We start from the raw sequence: 13,873 nt of genomic DNA, 5'->3' as shown, positions 1-13,873 counted from the left end.
AAAAAAAATTGGCAATACCATTTCAGACAATGGTCTCATATCAAACGTTCACAGAATCCTACAGGGCCTCCACAAGAAAAAGATTGATAACACAATGACAAAATAGGCAAAAGACATGAAAAGAAATTTCACAGTGGAAGATATTCAGATAGCCAACAGACATGAAGAAATGCTCCAAACCACTGGCAATATGAGAGATGCAATTCAAAACCACAATGAGGTACCATCTCACGCCAAGTAACAGTGGCAAAGTTTAACAGGGAAGCAAGTAATAAATGTTGGCAAGATAGAAACTCATACATTGTTGGTGGGATTGTAAAATGGTACAACCATTCTGGAAGGCAGTTTGGAGTTTCCTTAAAAAGTTGAACATACAAATTCCATAGACCCAGCTATTCCACTACTTGGAATATATCCTGAGAGAATGAGAACTAAGGCACAGAGGAGACTTATATACCAGTGTTCAAAGTAGCATTATTCATCGCAAGAACATGGAAACAGCCCAAATGTCCAACCACAATTGAATGGATTGAGAAATTATGGTAGATTCACACTATGAAATATTATGCAGCATGCAGGAGGAATGATTTTTTAAATTACTACCTAACTTGGGAGAGACTGGAGAACATCATGCTAAGTGAACTAACTCAGTCTCTTAAGGACAAATACTGTAAAAGATCATTATTGTAGAATGTGTATAAGGATCCAAGGGGGGGGGGAGGAAACAGAGGGGTGTGGATGGGTGGGGCGGGGCTGAGTGTGGTGGTTAATCATAGGGTCACACAGTTTGATGGGTGGAGGGAGGGGCGGGTAAAGGAAAAGGGAAGGATCTAATATGAAAAACAATATCTGAACTTTCTAAATAAACCATATAAAATACAAATTTTATTTAAAGTAATTTTAAAACCACACACACACACACACACACACTAAAGAAGAGTGGCATTTTGTCTGTCAGGTCTCAGTGTGACTGTTCCAATCCTCCTTGTTTTGTCTGTCAGGTCTCAGTGTGACTGTTCCAATCCTCCTTGTTTTGTCTGTCAGGTCTCAGTGTGACTGTTCCAATCCTCCTTGTTTTGTCTGTCAGGTCTCAGTGTGCCTGTTCCAATCCTCCTTGTTTGGAGACCAGGTGGAAGAACTACCGCAGATGCTGCAATTCCTCGTCTACACCTGCCGTGACTCCCTAACGCCGCTGCAGCACGGATAGCACAGGTGGGTTACCTCAGAGGAGAGATCCTCGACCTCGTTCTGGCCCTGGGATGAGGACCATCCTGATGCCAGATGGATCTTGGCCTAGAGCAGAGAACACTAGAAAGACGCCAGCGTATGCTTGATTGATTGGTTGTTTTTAGGTGTGAAAGTTGACTGTCACTAATAGTAACCATATGAACAGAATAGTGGATATGAATGTTGCCCTGTCCTGCATGTCCTCATGACCTCTGTCGTGGTCAGCCCACTTTGGTCATCATTGTGTCAATCTATCTAGTTGGAGGTTTCTCCCTTTCACTGATTCTCTGCCTTTCCTAGCATGATATCTATCTCCAAGGATGGGTTCCACCTGAAATAGACGTAAAGGAAGTGAGGGGAGCTCTCATCACCTCTGCCTCAATAAGCACTCGTTTTGCAGATCCTTCAGTACAGATGTGTTTGGTCTCTGGTAGTCCATGGTCTATTCAATAAACTCCTCTCGAATCCCACAATTCAAAGGCATGCATTCTTCTGGTTTATTCTTTACCCATTGTCCAACTTTCAAATGCATATTGTTGTTGTTGTTGTTGTATAGCCCATAGTGACCCTGTGAACGATAGATCTGAACCTTGTCCTAGCCTATGCCATCTTCACAGTTTCTGATGTACCTGAGCCCATTGCTGTTGTTACTGTGTCCTTCAATCTGGTTGAGGGTCTTCCTCTCTTTTTTCTGACCCTCCACCTTCCCAAATGATGTTTTCCTCTGATGCATAGCCTCTCCTAATAACACGCCCAAAATATGTAAGATGAAACTTCAGCATCTTTGCCTCTCAGGAACGCTCTGGCTGTGCCTTCTCCAAGGCAGATCTGCTTGTTCTTTTTGTTTGCCCATGAGATGTTCAGGACTCTTTCCCAACACCACAGCACAAAGGCATTCTGTCATCCTTATTCATTGTCCAGCTCTCAGATGCAAAGCAAGTGATTGAAAAGACCATGGCCTGAAACAGATGCAACTTAGTTCTCAAAGTGACATCATTGCTCCTCAGTAATTTGGAGAGGTCCCTAACTGTAGACTTTCTCAGTGACATATGCCTCCTGATCTCCTGAATGCTGGTACTAAGGGTGTTGATTGTGGATCCAAATAAGAATTCACTGGCAATTTCAATCCTTTGTCCATCTATCACGATGTTTCCTGTTGGCCCAGTGGTAGTAATTTTTGTTTTCTTGTTGTTGAGATGTAATCCATATCAAAGTCTTTCTTTTTTTATAGTATTTGATCTTCAAAAGTGTTTCAAGTTTTCCTCACTTTTCGGCAAGCAAGGTTCTATCATATGCATAATGCAGATTGTTGATGAGTCTTCCTCCTATCCTGATGTCACATTCTTCTTCATAAAGTCCAGCTTGAACACTTACTCAGGTTACAGAATGACTAGGTAAGAAGAGAGGCTACACACATGCTTCTTGATTTTAAACCATGTAGCCTTCCCTTCACCAGAGGGCTCTGCCGTTCTAGTGGTAAAAAACCGAACTGGAGGATGGCAATCTCCTCCTGTGCAACTTACTGCCTCTGAAAATCGGCTGGAGGGTCAGCTATTGGTCAGCTCCAACTTGATGGTAAACAACAACAACTACAACAACAGTCTTCCTCTGTTGGCACAACAGCCTCTTGATCTAAGTATAGGTTTAGCATGAGCACAATTGTTCTGGGATTCCCATTCTTCTCAATATTAGCCATAATTTATTGTTATTCACACAGTCAAATGCCTTTACCTAGTCAATAGAACATAAATGGACATTCTTCTGGTATTCTCTGCCTTCAGCTAAGATTTGTCTGCCATCAGCAATGACCTCCATGGTGGCATGGTATCTTCAAACCCAGTGTGAACTTCTAGCAGCTCTGTCAATGTACTGTTCTAACTGGTTTTGGCTGTTCTTCAGTCGTATCTTGCTTGCATGCTATATTACAGCATACGTATGCATAGATATACTGTTCGATAACTTTCACATTCTGTTAGATCATCTTTTCTGGCAATGAAGCAAATGTGAATCTGCAGCCAGTCAGACACATGGGATACAATAGAAAACACCATGGCTGGGATCAGGCAAAGTTCCATTTTAAACAATACCCTTGCTCTCGAGAACTTTCGATAGCCCTTGACAGCAGATTTCAGATTTCCCCAATAAATTACTGCTGCTCCCATGGGTTTGGTTGTACATACAAGTAAAATAAAATCATTAACAGCTTCCATCTTTTCTCCATCGGTTGTGATGTTGTGTATAGACCCAGTGGTGAAGATTTTTGTTTTCCTGATGTTGAGATGTAATCTGCACTGAAAGCTGTATGTACTCTCTGACCTTCAGCAGTAGGTGTTTCATGTCTTCGTCACTGTTTGCAATGAAGGTGTGTGATCTTCAAAACACAGGCTGTTGGTGAGTGTTCCTCCAATCCTAAGAGTCTAGCTTCTTACTGTTTGACTCAGTATACAAATTCAATGGATATGGAGAAAAAATCCAACTCTGATTTTTTTTTAAGAGAATGAAGCCTTTATTTCCTTGTTTCACACAAAGCTGGCAGAGTTGGTGGCTTTTTGGATTTTAGTCAAAGAGACCAAATCCCATATCCTCGTCCGACTCTTCCGACTCTTCCTTTGTTTCCACCTTGCCTGGGGCCGCAGCAGCAGGAGTAGCTGCGGTAGTGGCGGCAGCGGCCGCAGGGGCAGCAGTCACAAATGCAGATGGATCAGCCAGGAAGGCCTTGACCTTTTCAGCCAATGGGAAGGTGTAGTCAGTCTCCACAGACAAAGCCAGGACCTGCTTATACCCATTGTTGATGGAATGTGGTATTGAGGCCACAGTTGGGTAACCAGTCTGCAGACAGACGCTGGCAACATTGCGGACACCCTCCAGGAAGCGGGTATGCAGGGTCTCCTCTGTGATGTAAGCACTTCAGGATTGTAGATGCTGCCGTTGTCAAACGCCTGCTGGATGATCAGCCCGAAGGAGAAGGGAGAGATGTTCAGCAGGTTCCGCAGGGTGGCCTCGCTGGCTCCCACCTTGTCTCCAGTCTTAATCAGCTGCACATCACTCAGAATTTCAATGGTGCCTCTGGAGATCTTAGTGGTGATGCCCAAAGCCTGGAAGAAGGAGGTTTCTCGGGGCCCAGACCAGTGTTCTGGGCTGGCACGGTAACCTCACATGGAGCAATGGCACCAGCACGGGCAGCAGCCGGCACCTTGTTGACCAGCAGCATGTCCCTGATCTCTGTGAGATCCTCTTTGGTGAACACAAACCCCACGTTCCCCCGGATGTGAGGCAGCAGCTTCTCTAGGGCCGGGTTGATGTCCAGGTGGCCCCGGATGGCCTTGCACATCATGGTGCTCTTGCCCATCAGAACCACAGCCTTCCCGCGGAGGGACACGCGGATCTGCGGCATCTGCCTGGAGCCGACATTGTCTGCACCCACGATGAAGCATTTCGGATAATTATCCAGAAGTTGAATGATCTTAAGGAAGTAGTTGGACTTCCAGGTCGCCCTGTCTTCCCTGGGCATCACTGCGGTGCGTCAGGGATTGCCACGCGGGGTTTAAAGACGATGTCACTCTCACGAGGACGCCTGGAGAGAGTCCAACTCTGATTTTAAACTTTACAGTGTTCTCTTGTTCTATCCAGCCAGCTACATTTTGATTTATGTGTAGGTTTCACATGAGTACAATTCAGTGTTCTGGGATTCCCATTCTTCTCAATGTCAGCCATCATTTGTTATAATCCACACAGTCAAACGCCTTTGCATAGTCAATAAAACACGAGTAAGTACCTTTCTGGTATTCTCTACTTCCAGTTGAGAGCCATTTGACATAAGCAATTACATCCCTTGTGTCATGAACTCTTCTGAATCCAACTTGATTTCTGAGCCCAGTTTTACCCATTATTCCGTAAGTATGTTATTTATTTGCACATAAAAACATCCAGCGCCAACAGCGGGAACGATGCGCTTTGCTGATCCCAGCCACGGTGACACCATGCTCACCAGCGAGCTCCTGTGTCGCTCTGTGAGAGGTACAGAGGTCTTTCCTCTGAGGCGTTTGTGGGTGGTCAGAACCCTCAACCTTTCTGGTAACAACAAAGCTCACTGTCTGTCTGCACCACCAAGGGAGTCTACTCGCATGTAGAAACAAGTAGGTGTCTTCAAGAGTGAGCGACCATCAGGGGCTGACTCAAGGAGCTGGGACTAGCAGGTGCTGGGCCCCGTGGGGTGCTGAACTCTGACTGACACCCAAGATGACCGTCTCCTTTCTCTGGAGTGCCTGATTTTCAGAAGGGAAGCTTTAGAGATTTTCTTATAACAGCATCTTCAAGCAATTACTCCCAGAGAAATCTAATAGGACTCCTATTTCGGCATTATTTTCCAGAGTGCTACAATTTAATTCTATTTTCAACATTATCTTTTCAAAGGCTGGTCTTGACATTATAAGAGCAAAACAAATTTGTTACCAAACCACCATGAAGACATTCAAGTTGAAGCCCAAACCTCATGGCGGAGTAGAGAATTATTTCCTATTTGTTTTCCTCAGTAAGAAGCACGTCGGAATGTTCAGGGTTTCCCTTAATTTTGGAATTTCAATTTCTCAAGACTCCCTCTTTAAATAATCTTTGTTATTGAACAATTCTTTAAAACTTGAACCCAGGAAGTGATTTATCCGCAGGGAGCAGTCAGGAAGAAAAAGAAAAGGACATTTTCTACTTTAGCAACGAAAAACAAAGCACTGCTTTGTTCAGATACGAATCTCCCCTTTCGTGAAATACTCGTGATTTGATTTTATCTCCCTCTCTCACTGCACACTGCAGCTTTACAAATTCGCTTGCAAGGATTATTGTTTGGGGATGTTGGTTGTAAACAGCTTTGCATTATTTGGGCAGGAATGACATAAATAAGTGACTGAAAGTTGAACATATTGGCTGAAATACCTATTTTGCCAACCAGTGTGTCAAAATGGCATTTTCATAACCTTGCTTTCCATAAAGATCTCTTTGGCAAAGATCGAGACTCCTGAAAAAGAATTGCATTATTTTATTACCACAGGCAGAGTTTCCCTGCTTTTAGACCTGGTTATATAAAAATCGTGTTTTAGGAAGCTGTTTATTGGTTATTGTACAGCCTTCCATGGTCCTCTTCTCATGAGCACTGCCATACGGGTGTGCCCTTAAACTGTCCTTCCAGGTGGAACTGAGACCACAGGACAGACAGAAACCAACAGAGTCCCTAGGAATACAAACTGGAGATTTTCCACAGCTGCGACAGGATCAGCTTACAATCTGCATTTCAGGTAGGCTGGTTCATGGCCAGGGAACAGCTCAGACAGCTGTGTGTCCACACTGGCCGTGAGTTCAGGATGGGAGGTCTCGCCGAAGGTGGGAGTTAAGTTCTACACTCATGTTAGAAGACGAGCACCATTAATCCCACCCATCGTACAGTGCTCCCAAAAGCTTATGAAGGCGGAACATGCTTCCCGTAGCTTTTCTCCTGAAAGAGCAGTTTTTTATCTCAGCGGGGTAATTTATTATTTGGGTCTGTGATGAGGGGAACCTTCCAAGTGACAAACGCTCTACAGACATTATGCTCTGCATACGTCCAGAGTCAAGTGATCTCCAGTCAAGGTGAACTTGTCTCGACACCTTCTGGTCAACAAGGCAATATTTCATGCCGTCATCCAGTGACTTATGGGCACGTTATGCTACTGATTTACAAAGCCTTGTTTGATTAGCTTCCAGTCGTTCCCTCTCCTTTTCTAATTACAGTGCATGTCATTTATCTCACTTAGGATCATATATACATTACTTTATATCATGTTCTGACCTTGTTCTATTAGTTAGGCTCGACTTTTAGCTCCTAGAGACAAAGACCTGACTGTAAAGGTCCACACGTGCCGCAAAGAACCTCTACAAGGTCCTAAGAGCAAAGATGTTGCTCTGCAGACTGAGATGTTCCTGATCCGAGCCACGATATCTCAGTCATCTTACGAAGATGTTGCTTTGAGTTTTGATCCTGATCTGAGCCATGGTATTTCAGTCACTTTACATGCGTGTGAATATTGTATAGTCGATAACAGAAGACAGAATGAACGTCTTCTAATTGAGGGGTTGGTGAGTAGTGAAAAGAGGAACCTCAACAGGTATATTGACACAGTGTCTTCAGCTTTGAGATTGAGTGCGTTGGAGATTGTGAAAGTGGCAGAGGAAATAACAGTGGGTTGATTGGTACTTCATAGGGTCGTTATGAGTTGTACTCAACTTGACAGCATCCAACAACAGCATGCCATGGGCCACCAAAAGAACAAATTTGTCTTGGAGGACATTGAGACAGAGTTCTCCTTCTTGTTGTTGTTGATTGCCTTTGAGTTGAGCACGACTTGTAGCGACCCAAAAACAAAAGGCCTAAAGCCCCTCTACAACTATCGACTTTTATCAAAGTTCATAGAGTTTCCGGAGGCATGTTGTTTAGGAATTTGATGCTGCTCCTGCTTCCAAACCTGTCAGAGTATATTATTGTTATGTGCCATTGAGTTGCTTGTGATATACAGCGACCCTGTGCACAAGCAGCTTTGAATCCTTCCCTGTCCTGAGCCAGCCTCACTGACTCTGACACACCAACCTCCATCACCCCAGTTACTGTATCAGTCCATCTCATCCGGGATCTTCCTCTCCTGCACTGTCCCTCCACCCTTCTGAGCATGATTATCCTTCTCTAAGAACTGATCTCTCCTGGCCAGGTGCCCAAAGTAAGTGAGGAAGAGCTTCAAAATCCTAGCCTCCAAGGAGAGACTTGGTTTCACCCTCTCCAAGACAAACCTGTTTGTTTTCTTGGCAATCCATATTATGTTCAAGACTCTTCTCCAGCACCACAGCTCGAAGGCATCTATTCTTCTTCTGTCATCCTTAGTCACTGTCCAGCTCTCTGAAGCCTAATACGTATGTTATGCTCCTTAGAAGTGAAAATGGCAAGATTTGACTTCACATGATTTGGGCATGTTGTAAGTCCCAGGAGAATGACATGAGGCTTGAAGAAGTTGTAGTTGTTGTTGTTGTGTGTTATCAAGTCAACTATGACTAACAGTGACCCTATGAACAATGGATCTGAACTTTTCCCTATTTTGAGCCAACGCCACAGTCTCTGACACAGTTGACCTCATTGCCACTGTCACTGTGTCAATCCATCTCATCCAGGGACTTCCTCTCCCGCGCTAACTCTCCACCTTTTCAAGCATTATATTCTTCTCTGAGGACTGGTCCCTGCTAGAAACAGTCCCAAATGTTATGAGATAGAATTTCAAAATCCTTGTCTCCAAGGAGCATCCTGGTTTCATCCTCTCTAGGACAGACTTGTTTGTGCTCTCGGCAGTCTTGTTTGTGCTCTCGGCAGTCCATAGTATATTTAATATTACTCTCCATCACCAAGAATCAAAGGCATTGATTCTTCTTAGTCATTGTCCGGCTCTCAGATGCATATCAAGTACATGAGAAGACCATGATCTTGACCAGGCGCACTTTAGTCTCCAGATGGGCATTGCTCTTCACACTCTGGCGAGAGGGAGGTCCTTAGTGAGATGGGTTGACATAGGGCTGTGATGATGGGTTTAAGTACAGCAGTACGTGAGGCTGGTACGGGATCAGGAAGAACTTTATCCTCTGCACATGGGGTCCCTGTGGGTCAGAACTGAATCTAGGACGCCTCACAGAAACAGCAGAACAAGGGGTCCTTTGGCTGTGGTTACACATTGGCTGCCAACTGGACAGTTTATGGGTTGAACCCAACAGCCACTTCCAAAGGGCAAGATGTAGCAGCAAGGATTTCAGCCTTGGAAAGCCTGGGAGGCAGCGCGAGCCTTTCCTACGAGGTCACTGGGAGTGGGAGCGGACACCGTGGAGGTGATCTGGAAAGTTTAAGACTCATGACAGGAGTCTGCTGATGCAGCAGTCGACGACCCCCCTACCATCTACAGTGGGTAGAGTGAGTCTACCAAGTGACGTCGCAAGAGGAAGAGAGGACAGTCTGCTCCGGTGAAAGTGAGATCCTAGAAGAGTCTATGGACAGTGCTGCTCTGTGGTGAGGGTCACTAGGAGCTGAAATCGACAAGCCAACAACTAACCACAACACAGGAAGAAGGAGCCTTTACAGAGAAGAGGTGAGGCCAGCTGGCTGGGGCTCCTCCACTCAAAAAGTACGCTCTCAACTTTTCTCTGTAACCATCAGGATTCTGCTGTAAGTTTCCCTCAAGACCCAGAATCCATCTAGAATAGAGCCTCACGCCCACAACGCCAGGAGGAGAAACCTTGTCAGCCTGTTCTTCCATGTAGACACCAAAGACAATGAGTAAAAAGTCAATTTATACAACAAAAATAAATACAATGTTGGAATGATAGACATTATACAAGATTCTTAATGCAGTCATTAGGAAGCTGAGAATAATTTGATTTTGTTGTTGTTGTTGTTGTTTTGTGCCGTCGAGTCGCCTGCGACTCATAGCGACCCTATGTACCACAGCCCTAAACTCCGCTTGTTGTTGTTGTTATGTGCCGTCGAGTCACCTGCGACTCATAGCGACCCTATGTACCACAGCCCTAAACTCCGCTTGTTGTTGTTGTTATGTGCCGTCGAGTCACCTGCGACTCATAGCGACCCTATGTACCACAGCCCTAAACTCCGCTCTGTCCTGTGCCAATCGCACTGTCTCTGACACTCCCATCCCGATTATCCCAGTCACTGAATCAATCCACCTCATAGAGGGCCTTCCTCCCCTGTGCTGTCCCTCCACCCTCCCAAGCATGATGTCCCTCTCTAAGGACTGGTCTCTCCTCACAACATGTCCAAAGTATGTCAGACGAAGCCTCAGAATCCTTGCCTCCAAGGAGCCACCCGGTTTAACCCTTTCCAGGACAAATCTGTTTGTTTTCCTAGCAGTCCATGGTATTCTCAATACTCTTCTCCAAGGAGAGACTTGGTTTCACCCTCTCCAAGACAAATCTGTTTGTTTTCCTAGCAGTCCATGGTATTCTCAATACTCTTCTCCAGCACCACAGCTCAAAGGCATCAATTCTCCTTCTATTCTCCTTGGTCATTGTCCAACTCTCTGAATTTGATTTTATCACAGACAATTTTCCATATAGTACACTTGGACATGTGAAAAATGTGATTTGATAAAGTATTCCTTGGATAATTTGAAACACACTTTGGTCAAGTTGTCAGGAAGGGACAGTCCTCGGAAAAAGACATCATCTTTGGGGAGGTAGAGGGTGAGCGAAAGAGAGGAAGAGCCTGGCGGGGCAGTCCCCGATTGACACCGTGACCGCAGCCTTGGCCTTGAGGGTGTCAGAGAGTGTGAGGATGGCGCAGGACCAAGCGTGGTTAGGAAGGCTGCAGGAGACTGGACGTGAGGATGGCGCAGGACAGGACACGGCTCAGACGGCTGCAGGAGTCTGAATCTGCTCAACAGCACTGGCAGTGACAATTAAAAATTTCTCTTTTTCTTCATTTTCAACGTCAGATTAGATCTTATCTGTTGGCTCACATATTTTATGTATTTTTTTTTACCGTGGTTTGAGTGAAATTTTACCGAGCATATATATAGTTATTCATCCAATGGTGTGTTCACAACTTGTTTCGTGACGTTGGTTGCAATACGATAATGCTCTTGGCCTTCCTCCCTGGTTTCCCTGCCCCGTTGTGCCCTCCCTTCCTGCCCCTTCCAGCACTCTGAGCTCTGGGTTTGGGATGAGACACTTTTGATCTCACAAGACTGATTTTTTTCTTTTTATGTTATTGCGATCTGAGTGAAAGTTTACAAAGCTTATCATTGGGATTTTTGAGCTCCAATCAATCATTTATGCACACTATTTCCACAACACAAATCACAGCACACATAATATCTGAATGGCTGTGTGATCTAAGGAATACGTCCCTCCCTCTGTTGTTATTCACGTTATTGTTGTTGCTGTTGTTTTGTGCCGTTGAGTCGCCTGTAACTCATAGAGACCCTATGTACAACAGCCCTGATCCTATGACAACCTCACTGTCTCCGACACATCTAGCCCCAGTAGCTCAGTCACTGAATCAATCCATCTCATAGAGGGTCTTCCTCTCCTGCACCGTCCCTCCACCCTCCCAAGCATGACAGCCCTCTCCAAGGACTGGTCCCTCCTTGAAATATGTCCAAATTATGTCAGACAAAGCTTCAGAATCCTTGCCTCCACGGAACAGCCCGGTTTAACCCTTTCCAGAATGAAACTTTTCATTTTCTTAGCAGTCCATGGTATATTCAATACTCTTCTCCAGCATCAAAGCTCAAAGGCATCAATTCTCCTTCTATCCTCCCTAGTCATTGTCCATCTCGCTGACGCATAACAAGTGATTGCAAACACCATGCCCTGTATCAGATGCCCCTTAGTCTCCAGAGTGACACCATTGCTCTTCAGTACTTTGGAGAGGTCCCCAACAGCAGACTTTCCAATCGCAATACGTCTTTTAATTTCCTGGCTGCTGGTGCCAAGACTGTTGACTGTGGAGCCGAGCAAACTAAAGCTGTGTACAATCTCAGTCTCTCCACCATCCATCCCGATGCTGCCAATTTGCCCAGTGGTGAGAATCTTTGTCTTCCTGATATGCCTACGGACCAGGAAAACAATCTATACACTAGATCTACAGGACACATCACCCTTGCTTGGGAAACATTACCTTTAACTCAAGAGACACTGGCCACAGCATAAGAAATTGTCAGCTGCTTAAGTGTTTGGAATCACAGAAGCCCATAAAGCTTGAGATATAAGCTATCAGATCAAGGGCTGGACAACAGGAGAGAGGTGTTGAAGGGAGAGGTGGGAGTGGAAGAGGATACTAGTGATGGTGAAGCAGGGAAATAAGTGGGTCAAGACACTTGTGTCAAGGACAGGGTAAACACTGAAACTAATGGTTAATTCCACAATTGGGAAATATCTTTCATCTGCTTTTTTTTTTCTTTAAAATGATTGTCTGTCAGATACCTCTCTAAATCTGAGCATTCAGATTAAGACAGACTAGGAAGAAGGATTGGCCATCCATTTCCGAAACAGCAGGACTCTGAAAACCCTCTGTACAACCCTTATTCACGTTATAGAGCTGACTATTGTCTGGTTGAAAGTCGAGCACATGGATGGGGTTCAGGTCGAGCCTCGAAGCCGTCTAAGGGCCACAGTCCCAGGACTTTCTCTAGCCTCTCTGGGCAGTAAGTCTAGTCTTTGTAGGATTTTGAAATTTGTTGTACATTTTTCTCCTTTCTCTCTCTAAGACGACTGTCTGCAAACTTCTAAGACCTCAGTCACCCCTCACCTAAGTAGAGTAACGCATTTTCCCTTTGGACTATGATATGCCATTTAAGCTAGCCCCCTGATATTAGGTGTGGACACTGTGGTCTAAATCCCAGCAAGTCATCCCCTCAAGATGTGGGGTTATGACTAAGACGCTTTTGTAACTTTGTACTTGGTGTTCTTGACCACAGCCTTGGATATGCTTTTAGTGTGTGCAGATATGTGTGTAAAAACACGTAGGCATTTCCCAACCCAAGTATGCATGTGGCCACCTTCCCACACCTGTTCAGCTTCCAGGTCTACTTGTGTACCAACTTGTAGGTGTCATTTACTGTTACTATTATGGCAGAAGGACACCCCTCAAGTTCACTGACATGAAGTTAGTTCTGACTAGCGGGAACCCTCCGTCACATTTCTGAGGCTGTGAATCTTTCTCTAATTCTCTCACCTGGAGCTGCTGGCAAGTTAGAACTGCTGACCTTTAAGGCACCAACCCAGTGTATTATGGACCACAGCACCAGGGCTCCTGTTTCAACACGGCTGAGAGTCACACAGTACTTGACATTGAGTCTTGTGCTCTCCCGGGTCTCCCTCTGCCATTGGCCATATTTTGCTGTCCTCGTCTAATATATATATTTCCTTTCCCATCAAACACGTTAATACAGTCAGCCTACTCTCTAGTTTGAGTTTCCACTGTCCAGTTCAATGGCACATAACAACCCAAGTTTACCCATCCTCTTCCTCCATGCCTAATAGCTATGTCTGATAGCTTCTTTCTGTGTATGAACTTTTTCTTGACTTCTTGGTCAACAGGGGTTCCATACGATATCTATCCTTTTGTGAGTCTGTGGGGAGCTGTCTGCTATACTGCGAAGGGCCTCTCTGGTGACTCGAGTCCACCAGCATTTCCAAGGGACAATAGGGGCAATCTCCTGCCATGTAACCTACAGCCTCTGCAAACCAACGGAAGAGCCAGCTATGTGCCGATTCTGAGTTGAGGACAGTGAGTTTTGGGGAGAATTTCACTGACCCTAATGCTCTGCACAGATTCTTTGTTCTTTTTTAACATTGGAAAAGGACCCCGTGGGCACTCTGGCTTGCTTATCTGTTTATTAGTTGATGGACACTTGTGTTGTTTTCCTTTTATTTTATTTATTGATTCTAATGAAAGTTTACAGAGACTTAGGGTTTCCATTCCTTCATTGTAGCACTTTTCTCCTTGTCCACCCCCTACCCCCAATTCATTTTTCTCCTTGAAAAGTAAAAGAAAAACTCTTTCATTGTTATGCAATCCCAAATCCATGCCACTGTGCAGCCTTCATTCTGGACTCTGTCATGACGATAATACCCA

At 44.9% G+C, this 13,873-nt stretch overlaps 1 pseudogene; it reads right to left on the bottom strand.

Moving 5' to 3' along the window:
* Positions 1–3,783: 3,783 nt before the first annotated feature.
* Positions 3,784–4,738, bottom strand: LOC102853299 (annotated as a pseudogene).
* Positions 4,739–13,873: the final 9,135 nt, after the last annotated feature.

The sequence above is a fragment of the Elephantulus edwardii genome, unplaced genomic scaffold (assembly GCF_000299155.1).
Source record: "Elephantulus edwardii isolate Elephantulus edwardi_28Jun2011 unplaced genomic scaffold, EleEdw1.0 scaffold00274, whole genome shotgun sequence".
Lineage (NCBI taxonomy): Eukaryota > Metazoa > Chordata > Mammalia > Macroscelidea > Macroscelididae > Elephantulus > Elephantulus edwardii.
The sequence above is the reverse complement of the archived record's forward strand: the minus strand, read 5'-3'. Positions and strand labels throughout refer to the sequence as shown.